This window comes from Rhinopithecus bieti, unplaced genomic scaffold (assembly GCF_001698545.2).
Source record: "Rhinopithecus bieti isolate Rb0 unplaced genomic scaffold, ASM169854v2 scaffold_13375, whole genome shotgun sequence".
Lineage (NCBI taxonomy): Eukaryota > Metazoa > Chordata > Mammalia > Primates > Cercopithecidae > Rhinopithecus > Rhinopithecus bieti.
The window spans coordinates 1,674,517-1,699,645 of NW_016807628.1; the positions used below are offsets into that span (position 1 = coordinate 1,674,517).

Genomic DNA, 25,129 nt, shown 5'->3' on the forward strand with positions numbered 1-25,129 from the left:
CCCAACTTAGAATGACCCTAGGAGAAAATCATCCTTCCTCCATTAAAAAAAAAAAAAAATCCCTTTTTTCCTTGTCCTTGTTCAGATTCCATGAAACACTCAAAGAATAACAGGATGAACAACACCCAGCCCACTTCTCTCATCCCCTATCTCTTAAGGCTCACACTCAGGACTATTCCTTAGGAACTTTCACCTCTACTACAATCAGAAAATTGATCCCTAATTTCTGGGCCAGAGTCCTAGAAACTTGCAAATCACTCTCCTGCTTCCTTCAAGGAGAAGCCTCGGGGATCCTTGAAAGATCAAGGGGACGGTGTATCTGGTTGCAACTGGAATGCCTGCTGGGCTGGGCCCAGGGGAGCCCTTTCTCAGCAAAAGCACCCCAACACCTTATTACTGAAAGTCTAACCTACCAGGCAAAACAAAGGAACAGCAGGCACCAAACTACAACTGCACCAAAAAAGTGCACCTCTCCAACATTAACCATAAAGGTAAGGGAGGTGAGGAAAGCCGAGTGAGTATTTGACCTCATCTGTCTTCTGAGAAGCTTGCATATTTTAGGCCAAAGCCTTGTTGCAGAGAAAGACATTTGGCCAAAGAGTTGTCTTTGCTGTGTCTGGCTGGATAAAGCTCCCATTTCTGGGCATCCTGGTTCAAGGCTGCTTTATGCTAGCTTTGCTCCCTTATGTGGAGTACTTAAGAATTACTGCGGAAATTTTCCATTTGCCTTCATAACTGGCAAATACTTCAACAGCAGTTTCTCAAAAACCACCAATGGAGAAAGACCACCCCTTAAGTTGAGGATCACAGCTCCTTCCAGTCAATGGATTTCTTGCCAGACTTTTGTAGCAGCTCATTGGTTTTAGAAAAATGTCTACATCCAGTCGGGCATGGTGGCTCACACCTGTAATCCTAGCATTTTGGGAGGCGAACGTGGGCAGATCACTTGAGGTCAGGAGTTCAAAACCAGCTTGGTCATCATGGTGAAACCCGGTCTCTACTAAAAATGTAAAAAACTTATCTGGGCATGGTGGTGCGCACCTGTAGCTCCTGCCCAGCTACTCGGGAGGCTGAGGCAGGAGAATCACTTGAACCCAGGAGGTGGAGGTTGCAGTGAGCCAAGATCATGCCACTGCACTCCAGCCTGGTGAAAGCAGCAGGACTCCATCTCCCAAAAGTAAGAAAGAAAGAAGAAAGAAAGAAGAAAGAGAAAAGAAAGAAAGAAGAAAGAAAGAAAGAAGAAAGAAAGAAAGAAAGAAAGAAAGAAAGAAAGAAAGAAAGAAAAGTGTCTACATCCAAAGAACCTCTATACGCAGACAACAGGGAGGGTTGAGCCAGCTGCAGAATGTGGTGCTATTTCCTATCCATGGCACTGCCTTTCTTCTGAGCATAAGAGCCCCAGAGCAAGAAGACAAGCCGGTCTGAGTTCTGATTTAGCCAGGACACAACTATGTCAGTGAGTTGCTCCCAGCCTCTCTCCTTATAAGAACTGGCTTGATGGGCCAGAATAGTGAGACCACATTGAGTAGAAGAACCCCTTGTTTGGCCCACCCAGATAAATCTCCATGCTGAGGGTGAACAAAACCATCTATGTCTGCATTCAACAATTTTTAAACATTTTCTGAACTGGGCGGAGGTAGAACAGGTCTTTGCACATGAAAGCAGAGCCTGTGAGCTTGACTAGGTCCATGATATGGATCCTGTCTGGCAATGAGAGCCTTCATATCTCTTATGTCACACATATGGGTCTAGGTTCTGAAAACTTGGTGTGGGGGTGAATAAACAATGTAATGTCTGCTTTATTCTGCACAAATCCCATTAGCTTTATAAAATACTTTTTCCTGAACTGCACTGAGGTACTTCTTCCAACTCTCACCAAAACACATGGGTAGTTGTGGACCATGAGTCTGTGTTGGGCCATGAGTCTGGGAAGAGCCCTGACCTTCCCCTTTAGATGTGAACCAAGTGCTCAGTGCTCAGCAGTGAGGAGGACAGCATGCTGGGCTTATCCTTCCTGGCCCTGGCTTTCTTGATGGGGTGGGCTTCTGCATCTCAGTTCTCCTAAGCTACAGCTGCCACACCAGTCCCCAGGTCAGCTGGCTTGGGACAGTGGGAAAGAGACTTCCCAGCCAGATTGGGACAGAGGAAGCAGTAGAGTGTCTTCTGGCTGTTCATCCCAGAGCTGAGGAGGAAGCGAATACACAGCCTGAGGACCTACGAGGCTTCCACTGGCTGCAGAAGTCAGCAATTCAAATTTTTAAAAATTAGCTGCATATTTTTATCTGGGTCTCACATTATTTCACTGTGATTTGGGGGTTGTGATGGTTAATTTTATGTCAACTTGACTGGGCTAAGGGATGCCCACATAGCTGATGAAACGTTATTTCTGGGCATCCCTTAAAGTCTGTGTGGGTGTTTCTGGAAGAGATCCACATCTGGGTTGGTGGACAGAGTAAAGCAGATGGCCTTCACCAATGCAGGTGGGCATCACCCAATTCACCAAGGGCCCAGAGAGAACAAAAAGGCAGAGGAAAGGTGAGTTTGCTCTCTGCTTAAGCTCGGACACCCAACTTCTCCTGCCTCAGAGTTCAGCACTTCCGGTTCCGGGTCCCACTCAGATGGGAACTGACACTGTCAGCCCCTCCCCACTCCCACCCTTGTTTCTGAAGCCTGCAGACTTGGACAAACTGTACCACGAAATGTCCTGCTTCTCCAGCTTGCCAGTGGCACAGGTGGCAGGTTGTGGGACTTCCCAGCCTCTGTAATCATGTGAGCCAGTTCCTGTACTGGTTTCATTTCTCTGGAAAACCCTGAGACAGGAGTCAAACATCAGCCACATTTTACTAAGCTGTTGACAAAGTTTTCAATTGGGGTTGGAGAAAACTATTTTTCTACATCACAGGACAAACTGTCCTCATTTCTTTCACTAAACATTTGTATCAATTCCTGCTGTTGTCATCAGCCACTGGCACCAATGTCTGACAGCAGCAGAGATTTCCAGGGGCCTTGGTGAATTCCAACGCTGGCCTAACTTGGGGGACCTTAGATGAGTTGCATAACCTCTCTGAACCTCAGTTTCTCTGCTGTCAGACGGAAATTCTGCCAAGGCCTATTCCACGAATGGGTCATTATGAAGATTTAAAAAAAAACCTAATTGTCCGAACTTTAATCTTGTCACAGAGTAGAGCTCAACAAAAGCTACTTTCTCTTTTTCTGTGTAGTTGCTTCCAGTGCTCCAGTGGCTTCTGGGTGAGACAATGCAGTAAATGACTGGACAACTATAGCCATAAATATGAAGTATTCATGTAAATGTAAGGGCCAGGGGAGAATCAATTATCAGCATAAGGATAACAGGCAAGCCTCTCTCCATAGAAATGTTTTCTTATTATATTCCAAAGCATTATAACTCTTTGTGTCCTCCATTATCCTAGTTATTGGCTGGAGTGATAGGAATGAGCTGTTGCCGAAAGCGGTGTTACTCATGAGCACATGACTGCTGGTCAACAGCTCTGTGCAGGGACAGACAATGGCTTGTCCCAGCTGGAGGAAGTCCACGGTCTAGTGACTTAGGGAAGTAGTAAAAGGAGGCAACCAGGTAATTACCAACCTCCCACACACTTTCCATAAATAATGTAGCCATTCCCTGTATATCTACCCCCGATATAATACATCTTTTCTTGGTTTCTGATGAATAGACATAAACCTAAAAAGGAAGTATCCTGAGTATGTCTTGGCCACTTTTACTATATAGACAGATTAATGGGTGCTTAAAATTTCAGTACAGATATCAGTAGGGCAGTAGAGTCCCTCTGCTTCTTATAATCTAGCTAAGAGTGGGTCAGACTATGGAATGTCTGTGTCCTTCAAGAGTACTCTGATTTTTAGAATCACTTCTGACTCCAGGCACCCTACTTCTGCTGATTTGGAGAATTTTAGGAACCATCTGAGTCCTTCCAGTTTCTAATTGTCCAAACCAACCTGGAAGCCAGAAGGCAGAGGTACCTGTGGATGTAGTTGCCACAGCTGAGCCTCCCAGCACAGAAAGCAGGGTGGAGCTGAAGATGCTAGTGCAATACGTGAGCATGTGTGCATATACAAGATGCCATGTGGGCTTGGGGGATAGAGTCCCTTGTGTGTCTGTATAGGATTGGGAGTGGAGTGCACTGGTACATCCCTGACCAGTGGGAGACGGGAGAAGCATGGGGTGTTCCCTTCCAAGATTCCAATTCTCTTCCTCAGATGTACTTGAATTCAGCTAGACCAGACAGCACAGGAAAGTAGCTGGCTGATCCATGCCTATTCTGGTTTCTTGGCTGATTTGGAGTTCCCTGGACCCCCCCCCCATGGTATAAGTGTCACCCTCAGCAGACCCTGAGTGACACAGCAAGCAAGATACAGAGGGGACGGGGAGCTCTGATGGGAATCAGGATGTAAAGAGAGCCCATCTCAGGACAGGGGCCTTTGCAAAAAATCAGGCCAGAGAGGGCATTCCAGCACGCAGCGTTCACCCGAGAGGAGGGAACATCACCTGGTAGGCAAAGACTGAGAATATGCAATAGCTGAGGGGTTCTCAGGACCCCTCCCCTGCTTCCCCATGGGCTTAGGCCATCTCCTCACTTGCTCACGGGATTCTCTCTAGCAGATCTGCCCTCCCACTCATACTTCCTTCATTTCCCAACATGTCTGCTTAACATCTTGCTCCCTTCTCTTAGGCACTTTTGTTTTGTCACTTAATTTTTAACTGTCTTCCCCATTTCCAATCTCACGTTCCCTCAAAACACTTCTCATTGCCACCATGAGGTCTCTCACGCCCAGGGATGTTATTCTGACCGTATGAACCTAGAAAACCATATCTGAACACAAAAACATAATTTGAAGATGTTGTCCAACATTCTGCTACACTCAGCTTAGTCCCCTAGCATGAGCTGGCTCTGCTCACAGCCCTAGGAAAAACATTTTTTCCTACCTATATAACGCCACACTCGTAGGTCACAGCCAATTGTGTCAGGTGCATTTACTGACTCTGGAGAGGACAAGCCATGGGTGGCCAGTGCCCACTCAAATCTGTTATTGCCCAACTCTTTGAACAATTGAGGGAGTTTGGAACAGAGTGAAGTGAGTATAGAGCACTAGAGAGATGTCTCTGGCCAGTGAGATCCCCATCACTGCCCTCTGTCCATCCTTCTTTCTTTTTTCTTTAGCTTGGTCACCCACCCAGGCTGGAGTGCAGTGGCATGATCTCAGCTCACTGCAGTGTCCACCTCCTGGGTTCAAGCAATTCTCCTGCCTCAGCTTCCCAAGTAGCTGGGATTACAGGCACCCGCCACCATGCCTGGCTAATTTTTTTATATTTTTAGTAGAGATGGGGTTTTACCATGTTGGCCAGGCTGGTCTGGAACTCCTGACCTCAGGCGATCTGCTTGCCTTGGCCTCCCAAAGTGCGAGATTACAGGTATGAGCCACTGTGCCCAGCCTGCCCATCCTTCTTAAGTCCCATTTGTTTAAATCTGTGGATTTAAACCAGAATGCAAAGCTGGACTGCAGATCACCTAGCTAGGCACCGTTTTCTTTGTCTGTTGATCCAGGTCAAGGGTTTGATGAGTTTCACTGATACCCATCAGGAGTTTAAAGACCAAGGGCAAGAGAGTCATGGGGTCCACCCTTTGGCCACATTCTGGTTGGGCCCACCGTACAAGAAGAAGTTGTCTTTATAACACTTTCTTTATAAAACCTTATATAACATATATACATTTTATAGATATATACATATAACTTTACAAAATTTTCTTTATAAAACCCAGTCATTGAAGATTTTTCTTTTGTATTTTTAAATAATAGGGCTTTTCATCTGAATAGCTCGTGAGCAAGTCAGTGGAGACAAGGACAGCAGTTAAAGAGTCTGTGTGTATCCACACTGGAGCAGCAGCCTGGAAGAGCCAGAGAACTTGGGCTTTGAACTCAAACTAAACTGGGTGCAAATCTAAGCTCCAACACTTCCCAGCCGTGACTTTGGGCAAGATGTTTGAACTCACTCATTTATTTACTTAGCAAATATCTGTTGAGCCCCTACTATGGCCTGACTAGGTGCTAAGCCCTGGAACTACAGCAGAAATCAGACAGACATGCTCTGTCTTTACTAAGCTTCAACATAGCGAAGAACTAAGCAGTTACCCTATCTGTGTTGTTAAGACAATAACTATTGTAAGAGCCACTGCGAGATCAGAATATATATATGTGTGTATATACATACACATACACACTCACACACACCTCACAGGCCTCCATCAACATGACCCTGTTCCCTTTTGTTTGAGTGAAACAGCCTCTGGGCAGCTTGATGCTTTCTAGATCTTGGCCTCCTGGCTATGTCTGCATATTTTCTTCAACATCTAAGGAGTACTTATTGAGTGTCAATAATCTGCCTGGCACTGTTCCAGGCACTTGGGACACATCAGTGAACAAGACAAAGTCCCCAGGCGCATGGAGGTGCTAGATGGAGCCACCAATGATGAATCACTGACATACCAAAGACATAAATTGTGCACTGTCTCAGTTCCCGAGGCCCCACAAGCAGACTCTGAGACAAGAGCTGGTGCAGGGACATTACCTGGGAGGTCATTCCAGGAAGCACAGGTGAGGAAGAGGGATGGGGAGGCAAGGCAGGGAAAAGAAAGATAATTAAAAACACATTAGTAGCCTGGGCAACAGGAGCAAACTCTATCGCTACTAAAAACAAAAAAATTAGCTGGACACGGTGGTGCACCCCTGTAGTCCTAGCTACTTGGGAAGCTGAGGTGGGAGGATCACCTGAGCTTGGGAGGCAGAAGTCGTAGCGAGCCAAGATTGCACCATGGCACTCCAGCCTGGGCAACAGAGCAAAACCCTGTCTCAAACAAACAAACAAACAAACAAAAAGCATTAGTGAGCAGAGGGTTAGGGTTAGAGTTAGCCTGTTTTTAAACATCACAAGCATCAAATCATACAGGATGCACATATCTTTGTCCTACTCTTTCTGCTCAGTCAACATCGTGGGTGTGAGATCCTTCCATGTCCCTAGATTGGTCTGAAGATTGTTCCTTCTCATTGCAGCCCAGTAGTCCACCATGTGACTCTACCATCATTTACTTCCCCGCCCAGGGCCTTTGCATTGTTTCTGATTTGGGGCTGTAAGCACCGCTCTGAAGGTCTCTCTTAGTTGAACACATGCTCATTTCTATCTGGTATTTACCCATTGAGGCAGAATAGAGTCTGGAGACAGGGAACCTAATGCTGATTTGTGCTGACTTCCTAGAACTGAATCCAAAGGAAAACCCCAGCTTTCTATACCCAAGTAACAAAAGGATCAGAGGCTATTCCCTTTGCACTGTCTTGCAGATGAAAACTGAAAAGTACCTATAATTGTTCCCCTCCCTCAACCAATCAGACTGGTCATGGGGCCAAGTCTTAATGTATAACTTTGCTTCACTTCACCCTCTGATTGGTTACCTTCTGTGACCTTCTGTAACCAATCAGAATGGCTGCAGGCCAAATCTTCTTTTACACAGAGTGTAACCAAGTAACCAACGGGAAACCTCTGGAGGGTAAACTCCAGAAAATTCTGTAACTAACGATCTTGAGCCACTTGCTCAAGCCAGCTCCCACTCTGTGGAGTGAATTTTTGTTTACAGATATCTGTACTTTCATTGCGTCATTGCTTTCTTTGTGCGTTTTGTCCAATTTTTTGTTCAAAACACCAAGAATTTGGATGACAGGTAGTCAAGACCCTCCACTGGTAACACCAGGAGTGGAATTGTTGGGTTGTAGAGTTTGCATAGATTCAGCTTTGGAAAATAATTAGCAGATGTTTTGCAGACCAACTCTGAAAAAAAGCAAATAGTTACAGGTTTGACTGTTTTATACTCAAAATGAAAATAGTTTGTAGACAGTCCCATGTGGGGTTAAAAATAAATATTTTTATAGCTGAAATGACTTATTCTATTAAGAAGAAGAATGTCAGTGAGAAAATTGGCCCTCTTGTCGGCCAATATCCAGGCCTTTGGGGAACCCCTGAGGAAGCATCTTCCTCATTTGCCACTTTAAATTTAAAACATACCATAGAGGGGACAGCTGGAGGAATGCAAGTGCCTCAAATGCCGTCTCTTATTCCCTCAAAGGGGTGTCTCCGCTTCAATTTCCACAAATCCACATGTCATCTCCACCATTTTCAGGCTCAGGGAAGATGTTTATTGTTCAGTAGATACCTGTAAGCATCAAGATTTGGGGAGTAGGGGGATATGGAGCAGTTGTAAGGATATGAATTCTTGATTCAGACACATCAGGTATTAAAGCTTGAATCCTAGTGAGTGATCTTGGATGAATTATTTCCCCTTTTGGGTTCTGGTTTCTTCATCTGCAAAATGGACAAAATAACAGTTCTTGTCATTGAGAGAGATTATGGAAAGAACAGTCTGAAATGCATGAAAAGGAATTAGCATGGGGCTAGCGCCTAATTCTCAGAAAACATTAACTGCAATCAGCATCATCGCTGTGGTCATTTGTATTTGCTAGCTGTCAGAGTGGGGATGTTCTCAGCTGTGCAGCACCCAAGTGGGCACTGAAGGTTCATTCTCCCCACCTCTTTCTTCCATGCGGCAACTAAGTCATCACTCTCCCCACCCCCAGCTCTCTGCGGTAGCAGAAGAATCCAGGCTACAAGTGCCAGAATCACATCACACTGAGCTTGCTAATCCTTTTTGCCCTCAGATGTGGTTAGCTGGGGAGGGGAAAGGCAAGAGGAGGGAGGTTGGCAAGTTGCAAACCCAGGACAACAAAGCTGAGCTGCCTGAAGCCTGCAGCCAGGAGCAAACGGAAACAAATTAGTTCAATCCCAGAATGTAAACCAGCTTTGACAGAGATGCATGGAAAAGCCATGCAAGGAAAGCCTGCTGCAATTTCTCATCTAGTTAGCAGAGGGATCAATGCCACGGGCACACGCCCGGTAGAAGACACTGCACGCGGCAGCGTGTGCAGGGCCTGGGGCCTGGGACCCCCGCTTTGGGGTTCCCAGATGCATCAGGTGCCAAGGTCAGCTTTGGGGGAAGGGGACTTGCCCTCAGATGTTCTAGTCCACGTATTATAGTGCCTGAGAGTCCTGCATGACAGCTTGATTCAGGGATATAGAATTTTAGGACTTGGAGGATATTCTATCCAGAGATTTTTATATTCTAGAATTCTATGAATGTGCACTGGGGGCTAGAAAGACGCTGTGAAGATAGGGAAACGCTGAATAATAGGTGGGCTCCCGGCTTCAAACAGAGCTTTCATATGTTTTGGATTGGGATGAACCATATGAAATTGCCATTTTTATTGGTCAAAAGCAGCTCATTATTGACAATTTCATTTGGTTACATGAGATGCAGGCTGGATTTGATCCTGAGCAAGCCACCAGCTCCAGGAGGATGGGACAGTGGGGTGCAAATCACTTCTCCATCTCTGGACCTGAAACAGGACCTGGCATATGCCACAGCTGGAATAGCAAATGAATGAAGCAGGTGTCAATGCCCTCATGGGTTCTTTCTCTATTCATTCATATATTTGTGAACAAGCATTCACTGGTATTAGTATGCATCAGATATTAAATGCTGGGTTACAACAATTAAGCCATACTTTATTTAAGTATAGTTAAATTACTTTAACAGCAGACAGACATTGACCTTCCCTGAGGCCATTTATAGTGCAGTGGGTGAGACAGACATTAAACATACAGTGGCCTGAGTGTTACTTACAATTGTGATAAGTGGTACAAAGGAAAGAGGGCATATAATCCTTGAGTTGTGGATGCGGCTTGGATGTTTTGTCCTCTCCAGATCTCATGTTCAAATGTAATCCCCAGTGTTGGAGGTTGGTCTCACGCTAAGTGTTTGGGTCATGGGGACAAACCCCTCATGAATTTGGGTGCTGTCCTCAGATAATGAGTGAGTTCTGGCTCTGAGTTCACACAAGATCTGGTTGTTTAAAAGAGTGTGGCACCTCCCCATCCCTCTCTGGCTTCTCCTCTCACCCTGTGATACTCTGGCTCTCCCTTTGCCTTTCACCATAATTGGAAGCGTTCTGAGGCCTCACCAGAAGCAGATGCCAGCACCATGCTTCCTGTACAGATTGCAGAACTGTGAGCCCAAATAAACCACTTTTCTTTATAAATTACCCAGCCTCAGGTGTTCCTTTATAGCAATGCAAGAACAAACTAACATAGTACTCATTAGGTGCAAAGTGCGAGGGTGGCCACTGGGAAGGTTACGGTAATAAGATGCTGCCCAGCTGCCAAGAGAAGAAAGTGTAGTAGACAGTATTCTGCTCACAAAGATTTGGTGTCTCTCCTTTGGAAGAATTGTTCTTACCTCACCTATTGAGCTCAGGCATGGCCATGTGACTTGTTTTAGCCAATGAAATGTGAGCATGAGTGATTAGTCATTTCCAGGCAGAAGATTCAAGCCTCAGTGTGCCATGCTCTCTTTTCCTGCTGCCACACACTGCTGCTTCTTTAGCAAGGGTCCTGGAATACAGGCCCTGGGAAGCAGAGTCCTCAGCCCTTCCCAATGGGTGCAAAAATCACCTAAGAATTTCAGGTTGTTTGTTCCAGACTGTTTCAGCATAAGCTTGTCTGACTAACAGCAGTCATCCATGCCCTTGCCCTAATCTAATATGAAACCATGTTATAGACTTCCATATTCCTCTCCAGTGCCAAGTACAGTAGCTTCCATGTGGTAAGTACCAGTAAATGATTGTGAATGAACAATGCAGCACAGGTTGTGGTAATTGCCATAAAAGAAGGGCAAATCTCTGGTGTCCTGAGAGATCAGAGAAGGGAGAGCTCAGCTTTAAGCTCCAGAATGAGAGCATCTTGAGCACAGACTGACCCTAAATGCCGGGTAAATAACAATGAGTATTATGATCACTGTTATCATTCTAGTCCAGTTGTGTTTGGGGAATGGCTTGCAGGTGAGTGAGAGTGGAACACATCATACTGCCCGTGATCTTTCTTTATACTCCAGAGGGCATGAACTCTAGTAGCTATGGCCTTATATTCTTAGAGCCTCATGATCAGAGAAAGGCATGCATCCTTCTCAGCTCAAATTTCTTAAATCCCAGGGAAGACTTCCTATTGGCTCAATTGAAGTCACATGTCTTTTCTTGAACCAATCAATAACTGTGGTCTCTGGGTAAAATCCAGTTCACTAGCCCAGCCAAAATTTGGTCCAAAAAGAACAGTATCTGTTCTAGGAAGAGCAGAGTCAGAGTCATCATGAGTCAGGCAGGCTCCCCGTTTTTATAAGTTTTATGCAATCATTTACTGAGTACTTACTGCTCTATGGAAGACTTTGTGCTTGGCACTGTGGAGGAATATAGAAGACATAGAAGCAGAAGGGGTATTGGGACTTGAGGAGGCAGAGGCAAGGAAAAAGTAAAGCCCAGACTGAGTCCAGCCCCTACTGCACAGACACTCCCTCTGGGCTGCCCTGCCCTGGAACGTCTCTCCACCAGAAAGCTCTGGTACCCTCCCAGCACAGTCCCCAAAGAGCTAAAAATCAAGGCCACTCACTCCTGAGCCTGACAGCCAAGCTGGATGAGAATGAATGGGGCTCTGTGAGGCATCTTGCAGCCTTCTTGACAATGTTCTGGCCTGTGCACTCTATTCTCGTGGTTTCTGTCTCCTCTTCTGTGTTTACAGGGTTGGGCAGCTGCTACAGCCCTTGTCTCTTCCCTAGGTGCCTCAGAGTGACAGAGATGAAGAAGCCACTTGGCTCTAGGAAGTGTGGCCTGGCTCTCATATGGTTTGGCTTTGTGTCCCCACCTAAACCTCATCTGGAATTGTAATCCCCACGTGTTGAGGGAGGGAGGTGTTTGGATCATGGGGGCAGTTTCCCCCATGCTGTTCTCATGATAGTGAGTTCTCACGAGATCCGATGGTTTTGTAAGTGTACGGAAAACTCCTCCTTTGCTCACTCTTCTCTGTCTTGCTGCCTTGTGAAGGTGATTGCTTCCCTTTCTGCCATGATTATAAGTTTCCTTGTATAACTTATAATCATGTACAAGTTATAAACTTGTATAAGAGGCCTCCCCAGCCATGCGGAACTGTAAGTCCATTAAAGCTCCTTTGTTTATAAATTACCCAGTCTCAGGTATTTCTTTATAGCAGTGTGAGAATGAACTAATACAGTGTGAGAACTAATACAGTGTGAGAATGAACTAATAACAGTGTGAGAACAAACTACAAGCTCTGTCCACAGTCAGCACTGTGCAGTGGGCACTGAAGTGAGACAGAACTAAGTCTAACCAGAACCCTGTCACTCACAGGCTGGCTGGCATGGGATGTTAGAACAACTGGGAATGTGCTGGGCAATACGTAGTATTAAAATAGGACTGCAGTGACAAAAAAAATCAGGGTTTATTTTTCATACCTACAAGAAGTTCAGCTTTAGTGGCTCAACCACCAAAGGGCCACCAACTCTGAAACTCTTTGGGCCTTTTCATTTTGCAAGCTGGCCTCAGTAGCGTGAGGCATTGCATCTGTCAGCAGATGAGCACCGAAGAGGGGTTTAGGGCGGGGCAAAGGCCTAACATGGGACATGTCTTGTCTGTCTCTTTTTATCATGAGAGCAAAACCTTTCCCAGAAACTTCCAGCAGGCTTAGATCTCATTGGCCAGATCAAAAGAAACAGGAAAAACAGATATTTTGTTTCTCCAGTCTTCATAGTGGAAGACAACAAGTGAAAAAAGTATTGGGAACAACTGTAGGTCAGCCAGTTGTCCATGTCCAGGAAGTTACCTTCTTAGCCCCATGCACCAGTTTCCTAGAGATTCCAGAACAAAAGACTGCAAACTTTGAGTGGCTTAAATAATAGAAGTTTTTTGCCTCACAGTTCCAGAGGCAAGAAGTCCAAGACTGGTGTTGACAGTGTTGGTTCCTTCTGAGGGCTGAGAGGGAGGATCTGCTCCCAGTCCCTGCTTCAGCTTCCCAGGGCTGGCTTGACATCTTTGGCATCCCTTGGCTTGGGGAAGCATCACCCTGTCTCCTGCCTTCATCATCACATGGTGTTCTCCCAGGGTGTGTGTCTGCTTCCACATTTCCCCTCTTCATCAGAACTCCAGTCTTATTGGATTACAGTCCACCCTAATGACCCCACTTCAATTTCATTAGCTCTGTAAAGACTCTGCCTCCAGATAAGGTCACATTCTGAGATACTGGGGGCTTAGGATGTCAACACATAAATTTGAGGGGGACACGGTTCAACCCATAATAGTCCCCTTTCTTAATCTATAAAATGAGTACAAGAGTTCCTGCCCCACACTGGCTGTAAGACTTAAACGGGGTGATCCACATAAGGAACTCCCATCAATGCTGGCCCAGAGTGAGGACCCAATATACAGCTGCTGTGTGCGGCTCCCGGGGCTCCGCACCTCTAGGGCTGAGGCTAAGGTCAGGGCCAATGAAAGGAAGATGAGGCCAAGAAAGAGAGAGGCCCATCATTTCCCAGCCCCTAGAGTTTGCCCGTGTCCCCAGTGGGACAGACATGACCTGACAACTGACTAGCTGACCCTCATGATCCAAGATGGCCCCATCCTTGGCTGGTCAGGACAGGGTGGCCTCACCTACTTGGTCCCACAGAGCTCCCATTTCCAGGAAAGTAACCTTTAGCAGCTCCAAGGGAAAGGTGGAGGAGTGGGCTCCCCAGCCCTCACTTGGCAATCTCTTCTCTTCTGGGCAGTAATGGAATCCACCTTTTCTTCTGGGGGCCACTTCCAACAAGAGCAGGACGGGCTGTGATCTCAGGTTCTGAGGGGCTGCTGTCTCTTCCCACTTGAGTGTTTTGAGTAAATTACAAGGCTCTTATCAGTGGTGGGGGCTTTATTGTTCTGCCAGGACATCTCCCTTTGTCAAAAACACAATAACTTGTTGTTAAGTGGTACTTTTTTAGGTTTTCCAAGCAGACAGACTAATTGTATCTTTTAATCTGGGTCAAACTGCTCTTGCTTATTACAAATTGGCTCTGAATCCTAAAAAGAGAGGGGGAAATGTGAGGAGCATTTGCAAATAATTTAGAGGCAGAATTACCTTCAGACAAACATTATGTCATATTGGGGAGAAATGCTTACCCAGACCTCAGCCTAGTTATGCTCTGGTTGGCCCAGAGGGAAGCTGAGGGACAGAGAATGTTCCCTGCTACAGATTCTGGCTACTCATGGAGCTTGTGGATGAGGGGAGCCAATTTGGGCATAGAACCAGGCATTACAGCCTGGATAATGATTCCCAGAAGTATCTGTTCCTAATCCTGTAACCTGTAAATATTACCTTATTTGGAAAAAGGGGTATTCATAGATTTTACTGCATTAGGGAGTTTATGCTGGGTTATTTGGGTGAGTCTTAAATGCAATCACAACTGTCCTTATAAGAGAAATATGGAGGGAGATATGACACAGACAAAAGAAGAAGAGAGAGCTTAGAGTGATGCAGCCACAAGCCAAGCCTTGCCAGCAGCCACCAGATTCTCCTAGAGCCTCTAGAGGGACTATGGTCCTGCTGATACCTTAATTTTAGTCTAGTAAAACTGACTCGAGGCCTCTGGCCTCCAGAACTATAAGAGAATACATTTTCATTATTTTAAGCAACCAAGTGTGTAGAAATTTGTTACTGTAGCTTTAGGAAACTAATGCACCAGGAGATTCCTGTTGGTGGCTCCACTCTACCAAAAGAGGACTTTCCAAGGCTGAAGAGGCCCCCAAGAGACATGGAAAGTATCATAGAAAAGATTGGCCGTTGGCTGGTGGTGTTCTAGCTCCTGTGTGGCCACTTCCTAGTTTTGTAACCCTCTCTGAACCTCAGTTGCTTCATTAGAAAAGTAAGAATAACCAATCTCCTCACTACATTGTTGGAGTATTAAATGACAGGGCACACATAAACCAGAAGATGGCATGTCACCACTGATGATCAGAGAAGGTTACTTTTTTGTTTAATTTTTATTGTTACGCCTCCATTGACTTTCCAGGGGCTATTGTCAGAGTCATCAAGCAGTTTCTTGGGGCACTGTAAACTGTACTCATATCCTGTGCAAACACTTTAATTTGCCAGGCAGTGCTATTTGTAAACTTCATGAGCTCAGATCATTGAAGGTTAATTTCTCCTGACTCAAAACAGTTTGCAGAAAACGTTGATGGCAATGTAAAGCAAACTGGTGCTCAAGCCAGAAAGGTGACATCCATAACAATGAGGCCAAGAGAGATATTTATTTCACCCAATTCACCAAAAAGAACACTATTTTTGAAAAGGCAATTGAAGAATTAGCCATATTCCTGCACCTCTGATAATTATCCTTGGGTTGAGGCAAGGCTGGCCTTAACTACATTCATGATGTGTTTCCAGGGGTACTCTTGGACTACCCACCTTTGAAATAACTTCACTATCAGAACTATAAGTTCCACTGTTAGAGATTTATCCCTTTGGTGAGCTCAAGCATGGACCAATTGAGAGTCAAGTATCACTAAGAAGCCAGTTCCAGTTATTAATAACTTAATAAATTGCAGTTTGCCATTTAAAACCTTCCAGTGTCTTCCTGATGCTTCAGAAAAAAACTACATAATTTTCATGGTCTGCACGGCCTCCACAATCTGATCTTCTCCTCCGTGCCCTTGTATGTTTCTTCTAGTTGTTCAAATGCTCTATGATCTCTCTCTCTCCTGCCTCAGGCGTTTACACAGACTGCTCTATCTGGAGAAGATATTTAAAACATACTGACTTCCTGGGGCTGGGAACTATACAGGGAAGGGGAAGAGTGAACATGAAGATAATGGGACATGGTCCTCAACATGGTCCTCACACTCAAGATGCTTGTCTTCAAGTAGGAGTCACAGCTGAAAAGAAACTGAGAACAGTCAGAGCAAGCAGCCCAGATGCGAGACAGCTAAATGCTACAGGTCTTAGGAGAGACCATTTCTCCTAGAGGTGGTGGAGGGGATACAGGAGGCAGCAGAACCTTTGAAGGATGCACCACACTTAGCCATGGGGGGAAGACTGCTGTAGTGAGTAATTTCTAGGGGCAGCTCAGGCAAAGACCCGGAGGGGGCAGAATGTGAACATTCAGAGATGAACAACAGTGGGAACAAACACTGAGCACCAGGAAATTACCCCAAATCACAGCAGTCCCTCATGACCTGACTCTACCCATCTCCCCATTTCCTCTCACTTACAGTGGCCCAGCCACATGGGCCTTCCATCTGCGACCCCAATGAGTTTGTGGTTCCTCACTTAGGGCCTTGGCTCATCCCTTCACTCTGTCTGGAAGCTTTCTCCCTCATCCCTCCCATGGCTGCCCCCTTCTCACCCTCTCCATCTCAATCACTCCCCATTGAGGCTTTCGCTACCATCCCATCCAAAGTGTGTCCCTGCTGTTTTGCTCACTCAGTGCCCCTTTCTTGGTACTTCCTGACATGTAGCACAATTTGAGATTGTATTTTTCTTTGTAGATGATCTGATTAACGTCTGCCTCCCCGCTTATATCATGAGCTCTGAGAGGCTAGAAAAGGGTTTGTTTGTCCAGTACTTGAGGAAGCTTGGGAGAGTGGGCACCCAGTGGAAATTCATCAAATTAGTTGGTGTGTGTGCATGGTTGTGTGTGCACATGTGTGCATGTGTGTGTTTGTGTTATGGCTAAAGACTAAGATGGGTTCATGTACAACATACATTTAAAAATTATCAAATTAATTAATTGTGCTCTTGTATACTTTAACTCTGAAAGTTAATTATTTGTCTGCTGAAGGCCTGCTGCCTTGGTCAGAGAGGGAAGATACAGTAAATGGTGGCATCCCAGTTTGCAATGAAAAGCATAGAATTCAAGCACATTTATGAAATACAGACATCACTTAGCACAGTTCTGGAACCAGGCATAACTCCTTCAGGTGACAACTGGTCTCAAGCATAGACCAGAATGGAGTTATGGAAATACAAGCCAGTAGCCTGTAATCCCAGCTCTTTGGGCGGCCAAGGTGGGCGGATGACTCGGGGTCAGGAGTTCGAGACCAGCCTGGCCAACATGAGAAACCCTATCTCTGCTAAAAATACAAAAATTAGCCATGTGTGGTGACACATGCCTGTATTCCCCACTACTTGGGAGGCTGAGGCAGGAGAATTGCTTGAACCTGGGAGGTCAAGGCTGCAGTGACCCGAGATTGCACCAGCTCATTCCAGCCTGAGCAACAGAGCAGCACTGTCTCAAAAACAAAACAAAAACATACCAGTAATTTCTAGACAGATTTTTCTCCTGTGAACTGTCTGCTAGCAGCCATTTACCTGGCAAACTCTGGATCTAGAATTCTCCTTCTTGGGAATTCATGATTTTACAACTCTGACGTTGGCTGGCTGACGTTGACTCTGAACCCTCCAAAAGGAAACTTTTCTAAGCAAATGAACAAAAATCATGAAATATCAAGGAAGTAGGTCAAATTATTTAGGAAACAGAGGTGGCCTATACCAACATAGAGGAATCTATTTACATACAAACAATATATTAATTATAAAGCATTCTTTACTATTCTTTGAAGCAGGGGACTCCGAAGGATGTTCCCTCTATACAATGCTGTGGCCTTATTAGAGTTTCTGTCTGTGTTGAAAGGCAACACAACTGCTTCTCCAGTACATTAGAGTGAAAGAAAGGGAGGAAAGAAAGTGAAGGAAAGGATGGAAGGAAGAAGAAGACAGGGAAGAAGGAAGGAAGAAAGGGGGAAAGAAGGAGGGAAGGAGGGAAGGAAGGAAGGAAGGAAGGAAGGAAGGAAGGAAGGAGGGAGGGAGGGAGGGAAGGAGGGAGGGAAGGAAGAAGGGGGAAGGAAGGAAGGCAAAGAGAGAGGGAGGGAGGGAAAGACAGAAGGAGAGAAGGAGGGATGGAAGGAGAAAAGAAAGAAGGGAGAGAGGGAAGAAGGGGAAGACTTGCAGCCGCCATTTGCCCAGTGCTTAGTGTGCCAGGCATCTGTGCTAAATGTTGGACATACTTCATCTTTTCATCTGCCAGCCACCCTCTGAGATAGCTATGTATTGCTATTTCCATTTTGCAGATTCACTGAGCTGAGGTTTGGAGCAGTAAAGCTACCTATTTAAAGTGGCAAGACCACACGTGCAGGGTATAAAATCCAAGTCATAGCTGAATGGAACAGCGCATTCCTCCTCCATCACGATCAGAACACATCACTTCCAGATCTTATCGCTCTGAATTTCCTTCATGCAGAGGATCCTTCCACAGAATAATGCAAGCGCAGAAGGCTTAATCGTTCTCTGTGTGTGCATGTGTGCATGTGCTCATGTGTGCAATATGAAATCACTTTAAAATGTCATATAAACCATAATGAGGTACCTCATTTCCAAAGAGATCAGTTGGCAAACATTTTTAAAGTTTGACAAGTCAATCCTAGTGAGGTAGTGGAGCAGTGAGAACTTTCTTACCCCTCTGGTGCAGTTATGAAGTGCTAAAAATCATTCAGGAATGCAATTTGCTGATGTCCAGAAAAGCTGAACCATGTGACTCCCATGACCCAGCATCACCCACCTGTATGGACAGGAATTTTCATACATTTGCATAAAAAGTCACATGGAAGAATATTCATTGCTGTAGTGCATGAAATCTAACAAAATTAAACTTATTAGATTCGGAAAGATACCACGTATCGGTTAACAGGAAAATGGATAAATAAAGGGAGATCATCATGCTGTGAGAGTTTGGCTGAAAGTTAAACCAAACTAGAACCCCGGAACTCCTGTCAACAACATGGAGAACTATCAAATCAATATTGAAAAAAAAAATAGCCGGGCGCGGTGGTTCATGCCGGTAATCCCAGCACTTTGGGAGGCCGAGGTGGGCAGATCAAGGGGTCAGGAGTTCGAGACCAGCCTGGCCACCATGGTGAAACCCCGTCTCTACTAAAAGTACAAAAATTAGCTGAGCGTGGTGGTGCATGCCTATAATCCCAGCTACTCAGGAGGCTGAGGCAGGAGAACTGCTTGAACCTGGACCTGGGAGGTGGAGGTTGCAGTGAGCTGAGATCATGCCATTGCACTCCAGCCTGGGCAACAAGAGTGAAACCTTGTCTAAAAAAAAAAAAAAAAAGAAAAGAAAAGAAAGAAATAGCTGCCAGAGACAACCAACAGTGTGACCACACTGATTCTCTAAAAGTGTAAAAGCCCACGGACACATGCAAATGAAATAAAATTTAAAATCATATATGGGAAAATTTAGGACAGCAGTTACCACTGAGGGAGAGAAGGAAGGGAATTGTATGGTGAAAAGGCTTCAACTGTGTTTGCAATGTTTTCATTCCTAAGCTGAGCGATGGGTATGTTAACGTTTATGAAATATTCTCTATAAGTTTTTTTGTATGCCTGAAATACTTCAACATCATGCAATTTTAAAAGAGGGGGAGGAAGACTAAGTGTTTTGCTTTCTATAAGAAATGCTACTGGGGTATAGCAGGGCTGAGAAGTGGCCAGACTGTTTGTGAACCTAGATAAAGCTTTTAATTTCTCCTGGCCTGGTTGGAGGTGTCCTGCCCTTGGCGGGTGGTCCAGCCCGTGATACAGCTGCACACAGCAATGCCTGTAAGCAGCAAGCATGGTAAACCTCCCAGGATGCCACCACCCGCCTGCTGCAACACAGAGCACGTTCCCTGGGAAGCCGTGTTTCCTCCAGGTGAAGGATGGGATCACTCCATCTCTGTCACCTGCACAGAGAAGGAAGTGCTATAGAGAGACAGATTAGATCATCTATTATCAAGTAGGCATAAGACTGACCGAGGAGGCACCTGCCGCTCGCCAGATGTTCTATTCATTATCAGAGTCGTGGGGAGGGTGGGCCTTGATTCTTCCTCTCTGTCCCCCGAGTCCAGACTCTTAAGGGAAGAATCAGAAAGGGGACTGGATCATGGACCAGCTCCCTCAAAACTGGCCTGATGATGGGGTCGGGTGGGGTGGGAGGTGCACCACAGGCAGCACAGAGTACATTACTCCTGGGCTGTGAAAATACTCAAGAAGAGAATACAATATTTTGGAAGGTTCTTGTGTTCAGGCCAGTGGCAAAGCATGATGAATGTCTCCCCTGGGACACTTAAAAGCCCAGCCAATACTACCGTTGTCGTCATCATCATCATCATCATCATCAAATGCTTACTCTGAGCCAGAAACCCTGCTAAGAGTTTCACCTGCATTTTCTTATGGACTCATGGCAAGGTCTTTACAAGGAAAGAATTATCCACGTCCCCAGGTGACAGCAGAGGAAACAGGCAGGGAGAGGTAAGTAACCAACTGAACTCCACCAAAGTGAACTGCCATAAACATACCATCTCCTCTACCTCATCATTGACCTGCCAATGACCTCACCCAGGCATCCGCTCCACAGGTGGGGAGGTAGGCAGGGTCCCTGTGATTCCTTATATCCTGGAAGCACTCTGGGCAGAAATGGCACACCCAGCACCTAGCATCCAGCACCCAGCACCCAGTACAGCTGTCTCTGACCAGCCAAGGCCCAGAGGTCTGGGCTTTAAGAGCATTAAAATTTCTAAAACGGGCACCTAGGAGCATTACATGACTTTCCTCAAAACCCAAAAGGCTCTTCATGACTTTATGAATCTTCAGAGATGAGGATGAGCATGGCTGTTAAGTCTCCCACCAGGCGGCTAGCAAGACCTAACCCGGAGCCCCATCCCTGGTCATCTAGGGATCCCCTCATCGCCCATCCACTCCTAATTGCTGGCTCTTGGAAACAAACAACACAGAGTGACTACCTCCACCAGCACCACCACATCACCACTGCCACCCAAAGCCCGCTGCCTTCCAAATCTATGGGCACATCACCATCTGATCTGGAAACCTCTTCCTATAACTCTGATGTTCTGTTTCAATGAATCTGAGCCCAGACGCAGACACTCTATAAAATACCCCGAGATGATTCTGATGGTCTTACAGATTTAGTACACATGGCCTTAAGCTACAGAAAGTTCTAACGGTGAAATTAGAGAATTCCATCTTATAGTAGGAGCAGGAGGAGATAGAGATTTCAGCTTTTCTGGCAGAGAACACAAAACTTAACTCCCTACCCCACCTGGAAACATTGGTTAGTGATTAGGTCACACAGGGAGCAATTATTCTTTAGAGTTTCACAAGTCAAGGATCTACATCAGCTCCATGCTGGCCCCCAGACACCCTCCCTCCTTTTCCCTAAAATTATCCCATCCGCAGCCAGGCTTATTTTCAAAGTCATGTTCACTTGTCTTGACCACAAGATGCCCAGGCAGATTACATGTTCTAGGTCCAAGGGAGGTGTATTAGTTCAGGCTACCATAACAAATACCACAGATTAGGTGGCTTAAGCCACAGAATTTCTTCCTCACAGTTCTGGAGGCTGGAAGTCCAAGATCAAGGTGTCGGGTCAGGAGTTCGAGACCCGCCTAGCCAACGTGGGGAAATCCTATCTCTACTAAAATACAAAAATTTGCCGGGCTTGGTGGCAGGTGCTTATAATCCTAGCTACTCGGGATGCTGGGGCAGGAGAATCGCTTGAATCTGGGAGCTGGAGGTTGCAGTGAGCCAAGATCAAGCCACTGCACTCCAGCCTGGGCAACAGAGTGAGACTCTGTTACAAAAAAAAAAAAAAGGTGTTGGCAAAGTTGGTTTCTTCTGAGGCCTCTCTCCTTGGCTTATAGCTGGTCATCTGCTCCCTGCGCCCCCACAGGGTCTTTCCTCTGTGTGGGTCTGTGTCCTAATCTTCTCTTCCAAGGACATCAGTGAGATTGGATTAGAGCCCACCATTGTGTTATCTCAATTACTTCTTTAAAGGCCCTATCTACAAATACAGTCACATTCTACAGTACTGGGGGTTAGGGCTTCAAAATGTTCACTGAGGGGCACAATTCAGTCCGTAACAGGAAGGAAAACAGCTTTCAGAGAAATGCAGGAAGCTTGTATGCCATGGATGATTCTCGCACCCACTGGGATCTTCCACCTGGATTGACATCCCCTCTCATTCCTCTCTGCTCCCCGCAAACTCTAAATCTTGACATTCTCTAATATTTTATATTAACCCATGATACTATATTTCTTTTTTTTTTTCTTTTGAGATGGAGTCTCACTCTCTCGCCCAGGCTGGAGTGCGGTGGTGCGATCTCGGCTCATTGCAACCTCCGCCCCCTGAGTTCAAGTGATTCTCCTGCCCGAGCCTCCTGAGTAGCTGGGATTACAGGTGCCTGTCACCGTGCCTGGCTAATTTTTGTATTTTTAGTAGAGACGGGGTTTCACCATCTTGGCCAGGCTAGTCTTGAACTCCTCACCTTGTGATCCACCCACTTTGGCCTCCCAAAGTGCTAGGACTACAGACCTGAGCCACCATGCCTGGCCTATATTTTCTCTTTACAGCAGGAATTACAGAAAATTTAAAGCATCATTTCAAGTGCAGGAGATGAGCCCTGGAAAATATTGTCATCACGCCCAACACTGGCATGCATTCTCTTCTCCCTAGGTGGGCTCCTCTGTGCTCATTAATTAGTTCACCGAACAGCAGCCATCAGTCACTGGCGGACTCTTCTCTAAAACTCTATTCAATTTTCTTGCATTATCACCTGAGACAGGGTAAACAGGAGATGCATGAAATATTCTGGAATTCCAAATTGATAGAGAGGTGTCATGCCAGGCACTGGCACCCATCAAATGGAATGACTCGGAATTTACAAAGACAAGATGGAGGCTGGAGAGGACGAGAAGAGGTAAGGACAAGGTGGAGCTGAGGGAGTCCCCAGGGTTGTAAGCCCAGCCCAGTTCAACACAACTGGAAAGACAACAGTAGCCTGGACCTCAGCCTCACTGAACCCCAGATCCTCAGATCAGCTCTGGGGAGAGGATGTTTGCAGGTGGTGTCCATTACCCCAGATAGAGAAAAAAACCAAGAAGGCCCTTCTGACTGATAGTGTTGACCTGCCTTCAGCAAACAGTCTCCAAACATCAACAACATGGCATCAGGAGGTGGTTTTGGTACTGTTTGCTTGAAAAAAAGAGTAATCATTTTATTTTATTTTTCAGCTTTTATTTTGGCTTCAGGGGGTACATGTGCAGGTTCGTTACACGGGTATATTGCATGACACTGAGGTTTGGGGTATGAATGATTCTGCAACCCACATAGTGAACATAGTACTCAATAAGTAGTTTTTCAGCACACACCCACCTCTCCCTTTTCTAATAGGCCCTGCTATCTGTTGTTGCCATCTTTATGTCCATGTGTACTCAATGTCTAGCTCTCACTTATAAGTGAGAACATTCGGTATTTGGTTTTCTGTTACTGCATTAATTTGCTTAGTGTAATGGCCTCCAGCTGCATCCATGTTGCTGCAAAGAACATGATTTTGTTCATTTTTATGGCTAAATAGTTTTCCATAGTGTATATATATCACATTTTCATTATCCAATCCATTATTGATGGGCACTTAGGTTGATTCCATGTCTTTGCTATTGAAGAATCATTATTTTAAAAAACATTTGCCAAATTCTTGTGGACATTGCCCAAAGTATATTTTTCCCAGCACTCCTCCTGTCTTGGGCCAAAGCCTCTTCTTGACCAGAAGGCAGATAATGACTAGAGGTAGATCTTGACATTGAGATCCAGAAATGGTCCCATTTGCTCAACAGAATCTGTTCTTTGGGAAAAGGTTACTCCAGGTGAGGGAGTTTTGAGGATGCCTGGGCTTACTCCAGGTGCCAACATGCAGTCAGCCCTGTCCCCAGAGCTCTGTCTCCAGTCTCCGCCTATTCCCCCTATGCTTGTTCTGCTCTTCCAAGCCCTTGAGCCCTGCCCGGCCTGGATGTGTTCCCCCACTTCCCACTGTCAATGACCTCTTGCCTTAGGAGTGCGTCTAAAATGTTAACACTATATGGATCAAAGAAATGCACACTGTGGCTTCTGGAAGCCAGATACGTATAAGCTCTTCAGAAGCAATTTGGAAATGGCTGAACTGAGACTGGCCTGCCCGCCACTTGCAGGAGCGGGAGGTCTCATTAGGCTGGACTTTCTCTCCCTTCCAGGAGCCTGCTGTTCAGAGACCAGCAGTCGATCACTTGGGGGTGGGGAAAGAGGGGGATGAAATCTACAGCTTTAGGAAAATGGAGCTGAAAACATTTAACTTTGAATCATAAACAGAAGCAAGAAATTAGAGAGAGGTCAGGGAACAGGAAATCAAGAGAGGAGAGGTCCGTTCCCAGGAAATAAGGAGATTTGGTTGGGCAATGACATTCAGCAGCCTTTCGTGGAGATACTGATCACTGGGGCAGGGCTGGCTGCTGCACCACTGTCAGAGGAGTCTGGCCCAGAGGGGGTATTCTGATGCTGCCCTTCACAGAATTCTCTAATTGTGCCCAGAAGCTCAGCCCTAGGCATAGATATTTTATGTCTGAGAAAGGGACAAAGAGCTCAGTTGGAAGTGGGCATCCTCTGGCAACCCAAAAAGGAATGCATGGTGCACGTTCTAGTGGGACTTTCAAAGACAGAGTATATTTCTAGCATTTCTCCAGATGCTAACTGATTTACACCTTTGGGCGATTGCATAAATTCCCCGGCAATACAAGTCTATAGCAGTTCTGAGGGCCCTGAGTCAAGTGTTTTGTAGAGGCTAGAAAGGCAGAGATGAATGAAACATGGCTCTAGAGCCACCCAGAGTAATGGGAGAGACAGATACACTGACCACAAAGCATAGTATTAAGCAAGGCAGTTGGTGATGAATTGGTCTACATCAGTATGACATAAAAATAAGTTGGACAGAGCAGGCGCTGTAGCTCATGCTTGTAGTCCCTGAACTTTGGGAGGCCAAGGCAGGCAGATTGCTGGAACCCAGGAGTTTGAGATCGGCCTGGGGGACATGGCAAAACCCCGTCTCTAGAAAAACACAAATTTGCCAGGCATGGTATACGTCTGTGGTCCCAGCTACTCAGGAGACTGAGGTGGGAGAATCACTTGAGTCCAGGAGGCAGAGGTTGCAATGAGCCGAGATCCCAACACTGCACTGCATCTTGGTGACAGAGTGAGACTCTGCTTCAAAAAAAAAGAAAAGAAAGAGGAAGGAAGGAAGGAAGGAAGGGAGG

General features: G+C 45.8%; 1 pseudogene; it reads right to left on the reverse strand.

Moving 5' to 3' along the window:
• Nucleotides 1-804: 804 nt before the first annotated feature.
• LOC108536309 (uracil-DNA glycosylase-like) overlaps nucleotides 805-25,129 on the reverse strand; it is a 32,743-nt pseudogene continuing 8,418 nt past the window's right edge.